Source organism: Condylura cristata, unplaced genomic scaffold, assembly GCF_000260355.1.
Source record: "Condylura cristata isolate star-nosed mole 26May11 unplaced genomic scaffold, ConCri1.0 scaffold00016, whole genome shotgun sequence".
NCBI lineage: Eukaryota > Metazoa > Chordata > Mammalia > Eulipotyphla > Talpidae > Condylura > Condylura cristata.
In genome coordinates this window covers 29716957-29729616 of record NW_004567117.1, presented here as the reverse complement: position 1 = coordinate 29729616, position 12660 = coordinate 29716957, and positions in this window count along the sequence as shown.

Below are 12660 nucleotides of genomic sequence, written 5' to 3'. Positions count from 1 at the left end.
CTGTTCCAGTGTGGGGGAGTACTGGCACTCCCTCTTGCATCATTTTTCCTCTTTTGGAGGCAGATGATGTGCTCGATGCCCATGTGCCAGTGGGAACCAAGCATAGAGACTGGAGGATGGAGCTGAGACTGGTTTCCCCAGGGGCCAGCTGCTCAGAGGTCCAGCAGCTGTTATGAGGAAGAACCAAAGGGCTGCTGGAGACTGGGGAAAGCAAATGGGGGTGGCAGAGCAAACCCAGCTGCTGCTTGGTAGCGCCCGAGCTGCAGCTCAACTCTGTGCACTCAACTCTGCTGTGCTGTGCTGTGGCCAATTCGGGGGGGGGGGTACAGGGGAGCTCTCCTCTTGCCAGGGCGGCGGGCAGCCCTGGTGGGAGCTGGAGCTGCTTCGGAGCAAGGAAACGCAGGTCTCTGCAGATGAGAGGGGGCACAGAGGCATGACCTGCCGGGCCAGGGTGGAAAGTGTTTTGTTGACTGTGGGCCCCCTACCTGATGGTACGGAAGCCAAACCCATGCTCTTGAGAAAAGAACCAGTCTGAGGTCAGGTCATCTGGGAGGAGACCCGGGTCAAGGCTGTGGAATCAGTCTCCCGGGGGGTGGGGCTTTGGGCAGTATTTATGGGGCTGAAGAACAAACCTATAAAGCTCTAGCGGCAGTCTGGCTGGCTGCTCTCCGGAGTCATGCCGTAACTCGGGTTTGGCCTGGGTTCGGGTCCCATTTCCACCTCTGACTTAGCTGTGTCACCCCAGAAAAGTTACTTGCCTTCTGTCACGCCGCATCCTCGTGCACGTGGGCAGCGTAGCTTTTACCTCATAAGGCCGTGGAGATGAAACGAATGAACAAGGGAGGCACCAAGCAGCACCTAGCATGCAGCAAGCACTCAAAACTGCCGGTGCTGCCTCTCACGGAGCTTGGTGGAGAAGGTAAACAGAGTGGGACAAGGTCAGGGGTGGAGATGAACAAGAGAGATTTCCAGAAACCATAGCACCAGACTTCTCTTCCCTTGACCAAATAACCTCTTGGGGAAGGCTCCCCTCCTGGAGGCACACCGAGGCTTCTCCCCTCCTGTGATTTGCTTGAGACTCTTAAGTTTCTAATACAAGGAAAGGCCTGATCCTCCTCTTAATAAATGTCTAAACATCTTGGAAAGAGGGGGCTTCTCCTCTGAACCCCTAATCACACATGCCTGTGATCTCCCAGCCTGAATGGGGTCACTGCCCAGTGTATCTGCTGGGTGAAGGTATACACTGCCCCATCTTTGCTGACATGGCAGGATGGAGCCTGACTTTGACTCACTGCCCTCATCCAGCCAGCCAGGGGCCTTGTTTACTACTCCAGGCTGGTCCCCTGCCTGGCTGCAGAAGCTGCCTTGTCCTGACATTCCGCCTGGCCCTGGAGGGTCCCACACGCGCTGTGCTATTTGCTCATTGGTGTCTGCTGCTATTATCAGGCGCCATTGGAACCCAGTCTTGTGGAGGGAGATGTTTTATTAGCTGATGTCATAAAGTTGGCACCTGTGTGTCTGTTTAGGAGAACTTCTGGACAGGCTGACACATGTATTTGTGAGGATGGTGGTGAATCTGGATGGCCAAAGGAGAAGCAGTGGAGGGTGGGTGGGCAGGTCTGCTTTCCCTCCTTGATCTCAGGAGATGCAGTGCAGCTTACAAGCTGGCCCAGCACAGAGTCCAGGTGTCAGCTTCACTGTGCCCCTGCTGTGACGCCGGGCAAGCCGTTTGACCAGCCTGGGCCTCTAGTGTCAATCTGTGAGTGTTGTTTTGTGGGGCTTTCCAAAGTCTCAAGCAAAAGAAGAAAAGTGAAAGTGCAGTGACTGTCATAGGCCAGCACATAGGGAGAGGCCGGGTGTGCGGCAGTTACTGTGGGAAGGACAAGAAGCTGGCAGCTTGACCGTGGGGATAGTGCTTGGGTAGGAGTCACAGATGTCACTGTCCCCTCCCGCTCATCTCCACACAGCTCGAGGGTGCGGGGTGACAGCCACATCTTGGTGAGTGTGACTCTGAAGCTCATGCCACTTCCTCTGTGCTAGAAGGTGAAACATTCTCGAAAAGGTCTCCAGGTAGCTGAGAGGGCTGGGCAGAGTTAGGAAGAATGGTAGGCCAAGGAAAGGGTGGCAGGGGGCACCCTAGGTTAAGAAGAGCACCAGATGGGTTCTGGGGGGAGGTGTCCTGTCTCCGTTTTTCTTAGTGGTCGTTACATGGGTGTCTTCACTTTGTGCTAATTCTTCGGGCTGTACACCATGATTTTCACACTTGTCTACACATATGTTAGACTTTCTTAGAAGGTTAAAGAGAAAATAGGAATTTTATAGCAAGAGCTTTTGAGCCCAAATACACTGTTAAAGTTCATACTCACTATTAGTTAGGCGGTTCTCATCTGCAGCCATTCAAGTGACACTCAAAGTTGTGTGTAAGGATGTAAAGATACCCAAACAAAATTCCCTGGGTCTGGATCAACATACAGGTCCCAGGGCTCAAATGCTGGGACTTGTGACCCTTCCTTTGGGCTCGCTAGCACCTGACATGGAGCCTGCCTTTGCTCTCCTCTTCCCTGCCTTCCCCTGACCAGCTAGGAGAATAGTTTCTTTAACCTCACTTGCCAAACAGCCTCTGACTCAGCTAATGAAATGTGAACAGAAATGTTATGTGAAACTTTGGGGATTGTCCTTAAAGGAAAGAGACACATCTTTTCTTTATCTTGTTCTCCATCTTGTTAACCAGATCTTAGATGTGATGGCTGGAGCTCTGGTGTCCACTTTGGAACCCGAGGATAAGAACTCCATCCTTGAGACATTAGGGAAATGAGCTAGAAGGAGGGCTACTTCTTCAAAGAATGGAGTCTTTCTCCTGCCCCTTGATTGTTACATAACGAACTATGTATATATTTATTTTCTTGTCACTTTTGTAGTTTTGTCCCTGAATATTGAACCTAATTGGAACTCATATACTCCCATGAAAGACATAATGCCCTTTCTTCATTCTCTTTGGACTTCACGGGCCCTTTGACTGGCCCCCAACTGGGAAACCAAGAGCCCATTCACCCTGAAAAATGCCATTAACTCCATGAGATTAGGCCTACATAAAAACTGAGTGGATAACCCAGGTGGCAGGATTTAGAGGACCCGGGTAGTCTTCCAGTTCCCCGTTTCACATACATAGTGCCTGAAATTCCATCTTTCCAAATTAATTCATAAGATTATACAGCTGTGAGAACCCCTACTTGATAACAAGATTTCCAGATTGGGGAGCTCTATTGTATCATTTCTAATGCCTGCATGAAACCATTTACCTGGAGAAATTTAAAGATGAATGGGGACCTGGGGGACCATTGAGTCCAGTAGTTTTCAAACTATGCCTCAGCAAGCCCTTGCATTCCATGCTGGTGCCTCGGGGCATTCTATTGATGCTATTGAGGTAGAGAAGGAGGGGTGGGGGGACACAGGGCAGACCTTTGCTTTGAAACCAGCATTTTGATGCTGAAAAAAGTTTGAAAACCACAGTTCACTTTAATTGTATAGGCCAAGAATCTGAGGTTGCCAACAGGGTAGTCAAGTCTGAGTTCAGAGGGCTGGTTAGTGATCGAACGAGACAGAATTCAGGTTTCTGACTCTTTATACTTTTCCAAGAGTCCATATTTCCTCTGGTTAGTTTCAAGTGTGTAGGCGAGGCAGTGAGGTCAAGGTTAGTAAATTTGGTGGGAAGGGCAGATCCTGGTCGTGGCTTTGGCGAGGATGCCAGTGGGTTTGAGCAGGTATCCTGGGCACGTGGAGTAGTTCCATGTTGATGCGAGAAGGGGGTGGGGCAGAGAGGGCCTCCGGTCACTTCTCACATTGCTGAGACTCGACATCTGGGCAGCCCTCCGTCTCCGCGCGTAGTAAGTGATGTTGCTGGCCTGAGAATCACAGAGCTTTACAGTTTACAGTTTACATTCCCACATTGCATCTTGAAAAACTCCTACCTGAAGCGATAGGTATTATGTTTATAATACCTAATAATACCAGTTACACATGAGGACATCAGTGGCTTGGAAAAAAAGAAGGTGTCTTTCCTGGGCTTCCGGAGCTGTGACCCAAGTCGTGTCTGCTTCTAAGTGCTCATGCTGAAGTCGCTCGCCTTCCCGCAGCCCCATCCTGTGCTCCAGGACACTGTCAGCCATTTTCTCCAGCCTTGTCACAACCTCTGCAGCCAGACACTAAGGTGTTCAGGCAACGACTAGAATCTGTTTCCACGCTTGTAAGTCGGGCGACCTGTTGCCTGACTTCTCTTACTACGAGCTTGGTGATTATAGTCATAGGTGCTGGCACCAGTAAGCCAGGGTGCATATGCACAGGTATGGTTGAGGGGCGAGGCAGGACACAGGGCCACGGGTGATGCTGCGCATGGTTCTGAATCTGGAATTTTGGGGGGAAGATCACCTACCTCTCCAGTTTCTCTGCATCAACCAACGCTACTTGATGATACCATTAAAAGGAGGAATAGTGGACCCTCTCATGGCACAAAGGATTAAAGCACAGCACTATAAGCTATCCACAGCCACTGCAGCACAAGTTCGATCCCCAGCCAGGGGGTGACCCACATGGCGCAGCAGACCTCTCCTGACTCGCCCACTGCTCCCCTCAGCAGTGTATCTCTGTCGATCTGCCTGTTCTGCTCCCCACTCTGTCTCTGGCGAATCCTCTCACCCCCACCCCCCACACCTCTGGCCTGTACCCCAGTTCTTGTATGCATAATTTTTTTTTAAAAAAGGAGGAAAGGGGGAACATAAATGTAAAAAAAGCGCTGCTTTTGATGGTGGAGGACCTGAGGGTTATATAACATCCATTGTATATCCATCTGTGTAGCAGCAATGTGGTTTCTGGAATTGACTCCAACTCCCGGGATGGGGGAGGATTCTTAACTAAACCAACTATAATATGCTACCCCTACATCCGTGATGGGTTCAGGGACCCAGACACAAACCAGTCAGTGCCTTGTATCCCTCTGGTGATTATTATTGGTCCTAAATTGGAGGAGCCTTTACTTTCCCCGCTCCTCTCTTGTCTCCCCCTCCCACCATCTTCCCTTCCTCTCATCCTCCTCCTCTCTTTCATACCGTCTCAATTACTGTTGGCAGTTAAGCATCAGATGACTATGACGATGCTTACTCATAGGAAGAAGCCTAAGCTCTGGATGAAAGAGCAGAGGATGAAAGAATCGGGGTTCTAGAAGTACTGGTTAGGGAATTGGGGGGTCCACCCCATTTGTAGTTTTTCTGATATGTGGGATACCAAATTTCTCTATGGTTTCTGCTGCTTTAGCAGGAGATCCTAACTGACATACTTACCAAAAAAAACATAAGAGGGCCCTCCCTGGTGGTGCATCAGGTTAAAGCACAGCACTAAGAAGCTAAAGCCACTTCAGCATGAATTCGATCACCGCCCTGGAGGTGACCCACATGGCGCAGCAGACCTCTCCTGACCCGCCCGCTGCTCCCCTCAGCAGTGTACTTCATCAGTTGGCCTGTTCTCCCTGCTCTGTCTCTGGAATCCTCTCACAACCCCTGCACCTCTGGCCTGTACCCCAGTTCTGTATGTATAAATAAATCTTAAAAAAAAAAACAAAAACATAAGAACTTGTATCCAGAAGTAATATGGAGTCCCATCCAGCAACCCACGTTCATCCCTAGTGATCAGGGTGATGTATTTATGAGACACTTAGTCAAAGTTCAAGGGCAAATTATGCATGGAAATGTCGTCCTATGATCTCTCAGCCAGACCCTGGTAGACATCTTGCCTGGCCCGAGGGACATGTCTTCTGCAGTGACTCTTCAGCTCAGTGGAGTCAGACTATTTGCACGGGGCTCCATAAGTCATGTGGTGTGTCCCCCGGGTCGGCAAACTGCAGCCATGGGCCAACTCTGGGCACCCCCTCTTGCAGTATTGCTTATATTTTCACACTGTAGCAGCAGCATTACGTGCAGCAGAAACTGTGTGGCCAATAACACGCTATGGTATTTACCACCTGGCCCTCTAAAAGAAGTTTGCTGGTTCCAGGTGCACAGCACTGTCCACACGGTTGTAAGGCAACAACCTGGCAGTCCCACACGTTGTAAGGCTAAGACGTCATGGCGGCAGCTGTGCTCATGACCAGTGTTGAGTGTTCAGGGTGTTCAGGCAGAATACACGCATTTTGTTTACATATCAATATTAACAACGTTGGATGACAAGAAACATTCTTTTAAATCAGCCCTCTTGTCATTAATTCTTACTAGAAAATCAGCTACTACTCCCTGCAGAAAGTTCTGTCCCTGCTAGGTTGCACTGAACCCGTGTGAGGACGTGGTGGAGGTGAAGGTCACGGGGAGATCTGACAGTGTCTGAGTGTCGTGTGGATGTGCATTATTACAGGCACAGATGATACTCCGTCCAGTTAAAATTCTCTCAGTTGGGAGCACTAGAATATAAATGAAAGCTCACAGTCTTCCTAGAGCTGAGTTCTAAAAGGAAGGGGGAGATAATGTTTTTGCAGCAGGAACCTGTGGAGCAGAGGGAACTCCAGGAACTGGCAAAAAATAGTCCTCCTGAGACAAGTTCCCTGATGTCCCAGAGTGAGCTGGGTCAGGCCTGGTCCTGTTTAGCCAGTTTCCATGAATATCAAGTGAGTAATGAAGCACTTAATACCTGACAGCTTTCATGAAGCCACAGTCCTGGGTCTCTACTTCTCGCTTGCTCCCTGGAGGGAGGCAGGGAATTCGTTCTCAAGTTGGTACGATGAGGGATGTGCTGGGGCTGCCTGCCAGTGGGGTGTATATATAGGGGCTGTGGGAGCGGGGAGGGGTCTGAAGCTGTCAGGGGGAGAAAGATAAGCTGTTACATTCATGCCTTTGCTGGCACTTCTCCCTCAAACTGTTCTCCAACCCGCAGATTGATTTATCTAAAATGCAAATTGATCATATCACTCTACTTCAAACCTTGCAATGGCTCTGTGAATAAAATCCCATGGAGCCTTGGCTCCTTCCCACCCGTCAGCCTCACGTCTCCAGCCAAGCTGAGCCAGCTCTGCCACATCTCCCACTGCCAGCCTGTGCCTATATCACTCCTCTGCCCAGCCGCCTTGCCTCACTCCCTTACCTGGATAACTTACCTGTCTCAATGAGGTCAAACAAAGCCTCCTCTGGAAAGCTCCCTTGCCCTTCAACCCTCCTTGCCACCCCCACCCCCACTCCTGCCACCCCCAAATTTGGGTTGAAAACATAAACTATTGGGTATTATCTGGGTGTCTTCCTCATTTACTGCAAACTCCTTGAAGGGCACAGACTGTGAATTACTGACTCCCAGTTCCTTGGCTGGACACCTGGCACAGAGTAGATACTCCCATCTTATCTCCAGAATGCCTGGAGCTTCTAGAATGTAGAAGAGCAGTTAAATGATATGTGCTTTACTGTGACCATGCTTTTAGGATGGGAAACCTTTCCTGGTGCTTTAGAAGTAGTCGATCATAGTGAAATATTTATCCCTTTTCTTAGGTCTCTCAGGAACATTAGGTAGTTTTTTTTTTTTTTTTTTTTTTAATGCAAACAGAACTGGAGTACAGTCAGAGGAGCAGGGTCAGTGAGAGGATTCACCTGAGACAGAGTGGGGAGCAGAACAGGCAGATTGATGAAGTACACTGCTGAGGGGAGCAGCGGGCGGGCCAGGAGAGGTCTGCTGTGCCATGTGGGTCAGCTACTTGACTGGGGATCCACTCGTGCTGAAGCAGCTGTGGCTATGCTAACTACGTATTGCTGTGGTTTAACCCATTGCACTACCAGGGAGAGCCCATTAGGTAGTTTCAAGCAGCTTTATTTATAGGGAATTCTCTCAAAAATCTAACTTGGTACAGACTACAAAGCCTGTGTCTAGTGGCCTGCACTAGGTTGGAAATGAAACCCATTCTCTCTTTGAGTGGGTCCGTGCTCTTCCTCAAAGGAGAGAAACTGATCCCAGTGTTTCTAAGCCAGGGCTGTCCCTTGAAGGTGGGAAAGGACATTCCAGCCCCATTTTGGCCACCATGTCATGGAAAATGTGGTCTGTGGTTTTTTATAATTGACAGTATAGCTGTTTCTGGCCACGCTGTAAGAGTATGACATGTTGGAGGCAGAACTGCATCTTTTGCACAGTATAATTGTGGCAAGATGATGATGATGGTGATGGTGATGCCGGTGATGATGCTGCTGGTGCTGCTGATGATGCCTCTACCCTTTGGTAAAAACTGGATAACTTGAGGCCAGTGCAGGAGATTACCTGGGAGGTGGTGCTAAGACAGAAGGAAGATGTTTCTCAGGTTGCACACGTGGGGGCCATCACACCCAGGCTCAAGATTATTCGCTTAGTTACTTAGAATACAAGTCATCCTTCATAAGGGAACTGAACGAGGTGTTTAAATCATAGCTCTAGTCTATAGTAGTAACTTATCGAAAACAAGGCTGGCAATGTCCAGTGTCTACAGCTGACCATTTAAACCTTGGCTCTTCAGATGCCAACGTTATCACTGAGCATTTCTGCTCACTTGGCCGCAAGATACCCTGATCACTGTGTCCCCAATCCAGGAATCAGCCTCTGGAAGCCTGTCTTGTTAACACAGATCTAAAGAGGCACAAGAACAGCATGTACTTATCACAAACTCCTTCAACACATTGGAGGAATGTCACTTACATAATCTGGCAGGTTGCACTTGTGCCGTATGATACAAACCCCGGCTTTCTTAAGCCAGTAGAAACCTCTGAAGTCTTTTTTAAAAAGAATCTTTCCATTTTGTACTGGAGACAATGCTCACAGCATGAGTAATGCCCATCAGTTATCAGTAATTTAGCAGATTGTGCCAGTGTTGACATTCGTTCCTGGCTTAATTGTGCGTGAGTGTGTGTTTTAAACAATGATGCAGCTGTCCCCATTCCTGGCAATTAGGATATAAAAATGGTGCTCACTGAATCTGGCAGAGTGATCAGTTACCCATGTGTTTACTCTTTTGTTTGCGAGGCCTTCTGAGTGTTTGCTGCAATTCTACAATCAGAATATCAATGCAGCTTAAAATGGAACACGCTCCATGAGGGGAGTGCCAGCAGGGCCTTCGGACTCAAACTGCTGGGCCCCCGGCCTGAGTCCACCCGACGCTGTGTCTGTGTGCGTGTTAGACTTGCTGTGAAGACAGTCAGGTTGAAAAGGCACTAGGATTTCAAGAGCAGTGTCAGCAGATAACCGGCGATGGCTGCTGGTCACTGGCAGTGTCCAGTGATCCAAACACACCCCACGCAGTCTGGCCATGGAGTTCCAACAGGGTATAGGTCAGCCCCAGTCCGGGTCCCTGCTACTGCACGCAGGTGAACTGGCCATAGGTGTGGCTTTCGCTAGCCTAGTTGGCTCTTGACCTGGTGAGTTTCTTGCTCTGAGTCAGTTTATCTTCAGGTCAGCTCCAATGGGGACTCTTTTCTTATGAGGTGTAAGCAAATGTGAATAAAATACGAAAAAATAACTTACCCCTCTGGAAAACCTATTGGCAGTAGTCGCTAAAGCTGAGCATGCGTACATTTTCTCTGACCCAGCAATTTCACTCGAAATGCCAACACCCAGCAGCCATGCATGTTCAATAAAACATACAGTTTGGGGCCTCCATGGTGGTGCAGGACTAAAAGTTTCAGCACTGTCAAGCTGTCGGCAGCCATTGCAGCACGAATTCCATCCCCGGCCAGGGGTTGACCCACATGGCGCAGCAGACCTCTCCTGTCTGGCCTGCTGCTCCCCTCAGCAGTGTATTTCAGGAGAACTACCTCTTCTGCTCCCCCACTGTCTCTGGTGGATCCTGTCACCTCCTCCTTTCACACCTCTGACCTACACCGCAGTTCTTAGATGCATAAATAAAATAAATCATAAAAAAATATATACGGCCTGGAGGCTCGTGGCAACACCCCAACCCCAGATGTCCACCAGCGGTAGAATGGACCAACCAGTAAGTTATGTTACAGTCTAACAAGATATACAGATGGAGTAAACTACAACTGTACCTATAAATGATCAACTGTCTAAACTCTAACACTTGCTAGGTGTTAGTTTTGCATCTCTGTGAGACAAGTTAACGCATACTCAGCTGCTGAGAACTACTCACACGCACAAACTCGCAGTTGCTAGTCTTCCATCTGGACCCAGTGTTGTGTGCTCTGCTAAAGGCCCACTTGAACGTGTCAGCAGCCGGAGCGCTGGGTCCTCTTCCAAGTTCTTCCAGGGTATGGACAGAATTCAAGGTCTTTTTGGGGGTTGGAGGACTGAGGTCTCCTGTTTCCTTCCTGCCTGTCAGCCAGAAGCCAGTCTCAGCCTTTGGAGGCCATGGCCCCTTTGATCTTCAAAGCCAGCGATGTGGAATTCCCTGGTTCCAGTCCTTCTCAGACTTCAGCCCTCTCTCACCAAGGAAAGCCTGGTCCCTTTTCAAGGCTCAGGTGATCAGACCCACTGAGGATAAGCTCCCTATCTTATTGCAGCTGGTTTGGGGGCTTGGGTCTGCAAAATCCCTGAACAGCAGCACCTAGATTAAACCTCAGTTAAGTAATTGACAGAAGGTGTGTACCCAGGAGAGGATACAGAGTCTTGAGGGCACCTTAGAATTCTGTCTGCCGGTTGGATGGACCTCACGATTAATGGTTAGTGAAGGAAGGCAGACCAAAAGAATATACAGGTATGGTGTCGTTAGTATAAAATGTGAGAACAGGAAGCACGGATCTTTGGTATTAGAAGTCCACAGTGGCTATGCTGGAGTCCACAATAGCCGAGAATAGGGAGGAATGGCGTGCTGGGGCTGATAACGTGTGTGTGTGTCCAACTTGGGAAAATTCAGCAAAGCTGCATGCACGTGTTTAGAATAATTTCAGTTCCTTACTTAAAAAGAGATTGTTTTTATTTTTCCAAAGAAATATATATTCAAAGACACCTCACTGTCAGAGTGGGTTTCCAATGGGGGTGGAGAATAAACAGGAAAGAGGAAATGGGATCACCATTCGGGAACTCTGCGAGGGCCACGTATGTGAAGTTAGAGCTGGTCGACGTGATCTGTGGGCAGGACACACTTCCTAATCTGTGTGCCCAGTTCAAAGGGGAGTGTGGGGCTTCCTTGTTCGACCGTTAAGAATGGGAAGACTGCAGAGACAGGTGGGGGTGAGAGACAGTGGCTCTGGTCCCACTCCCAAGAAGCCAGCCCTTCAGATGTGTGGGGGAGAGAGCCAGGCTCTGACTGCAAAGACTTCTTACCAGCAACTAGAGCTTTGGTGTTTTCCACTGTAAAATGGGTTAGCTAGAGGCTAGAAGACTCTGAGTGAGTAATACTAGATGTAAGAGCAAGTACTTTTTGATTCGTAAGATGTGAAACAAATATAGGGACTATTATAATAACTGGCCACCCTAAGGTGTCATTTCTTTAATTGGTTAAAAAAAAAAACAAAACGATTTGCAACCTTCTGGATACTATTTTTTTGAAACATAAGCTTTTGCATATACTTATGCCTTGCATATACTTATGTAAGAAGGGCCCCTTCCACCATAAGAGTAACATGAATTCCAAGTTATTGGTGCGACCCAAGCATGAGATTTAATCTTGGGATCTGTGGTCTTTTCAAGCTCACAAAGGAGACTACCAAAGATTAAGGTCAGAGTATTGAAGTCCGGGCACTTCCCCATCAAAGTCTTTTTCTTGCTGCCATCTGAGTTTCTGTCGAGTTGAACTGACCTGGCTCTAGAACCTCCCCAGTGGCTAGAGGGCCATGAGAAAGGGCTTCCTAGGCTTCACGGGGGGCTCCCTGGTGAGCCCCGTGGGGGGTGGAGAGAAGGGGAGACTGAGGTGTGTAGGTGACAGGGCTGTCTCTTGGCACATGGGAAGGAGGGTGATGGGAGAAAAAAGGGGAAAGCGCATTTAGGGGTGAGGATTTCTGAAAAGGCACGACTTTGGCATTATTTATGTTTATTTTCCCTGGCGAGCACTCTTGAAGCAAACATTTCTAGACATAGTGCCTTAGTAAAGCTTTTGAGGACCGTCGTATCCGAAGGTGGCTGGCTGCCTGACCTGATTTATGAGGGGTTCCAACCATGGGACAAGGTTCCAGTGTCTTGGTGACAACAAGGGCTTTGATAAGCTGCGGCGCGCTGCAGTTGGGGAGGGGAAGACCTGTGGCCAGGGCAGGAAGACCCTGAATTCCTCCCCGCAGGAGCTGGGCACCCAGGGCGCGGGCGGGTAGCCCCGCAGGCCATCAGCATGCAGGAGCCGAGCGCGCCGTCCTTGAAGCGCTGCCGGGCTGACCTTGCTCTGCTTTCTCGGGAGAAATCTCCGGGAGAGCGCGAGGACGCGGCCGCGGCGGTGACTCAGTGCCCTGCGCGCAGCATGCAAATGCTCCGCTCCAGCAAGCCTCGGTCCGCGTCCCCGGCTTCCCCTTACCGCCCCCCAACCCCCCTCCTTTTTTTTTTAATTCCACGATTCAAACCCGGCGTTTTCTGTTCTACCCCTCCCCCCCCTCTCCAGCCGCCTGGCACTAGCCTGACTGTCCGAGCGTTTGGTCCCCACCGCCCACTGCAGAACGCGAGCCGACCTTCGTGCCCCCTCGCTGCGGGCCGAAGGGTCGGACGTGGCCGCTCGGGCCGAGCACCGCGCGGGGCTAC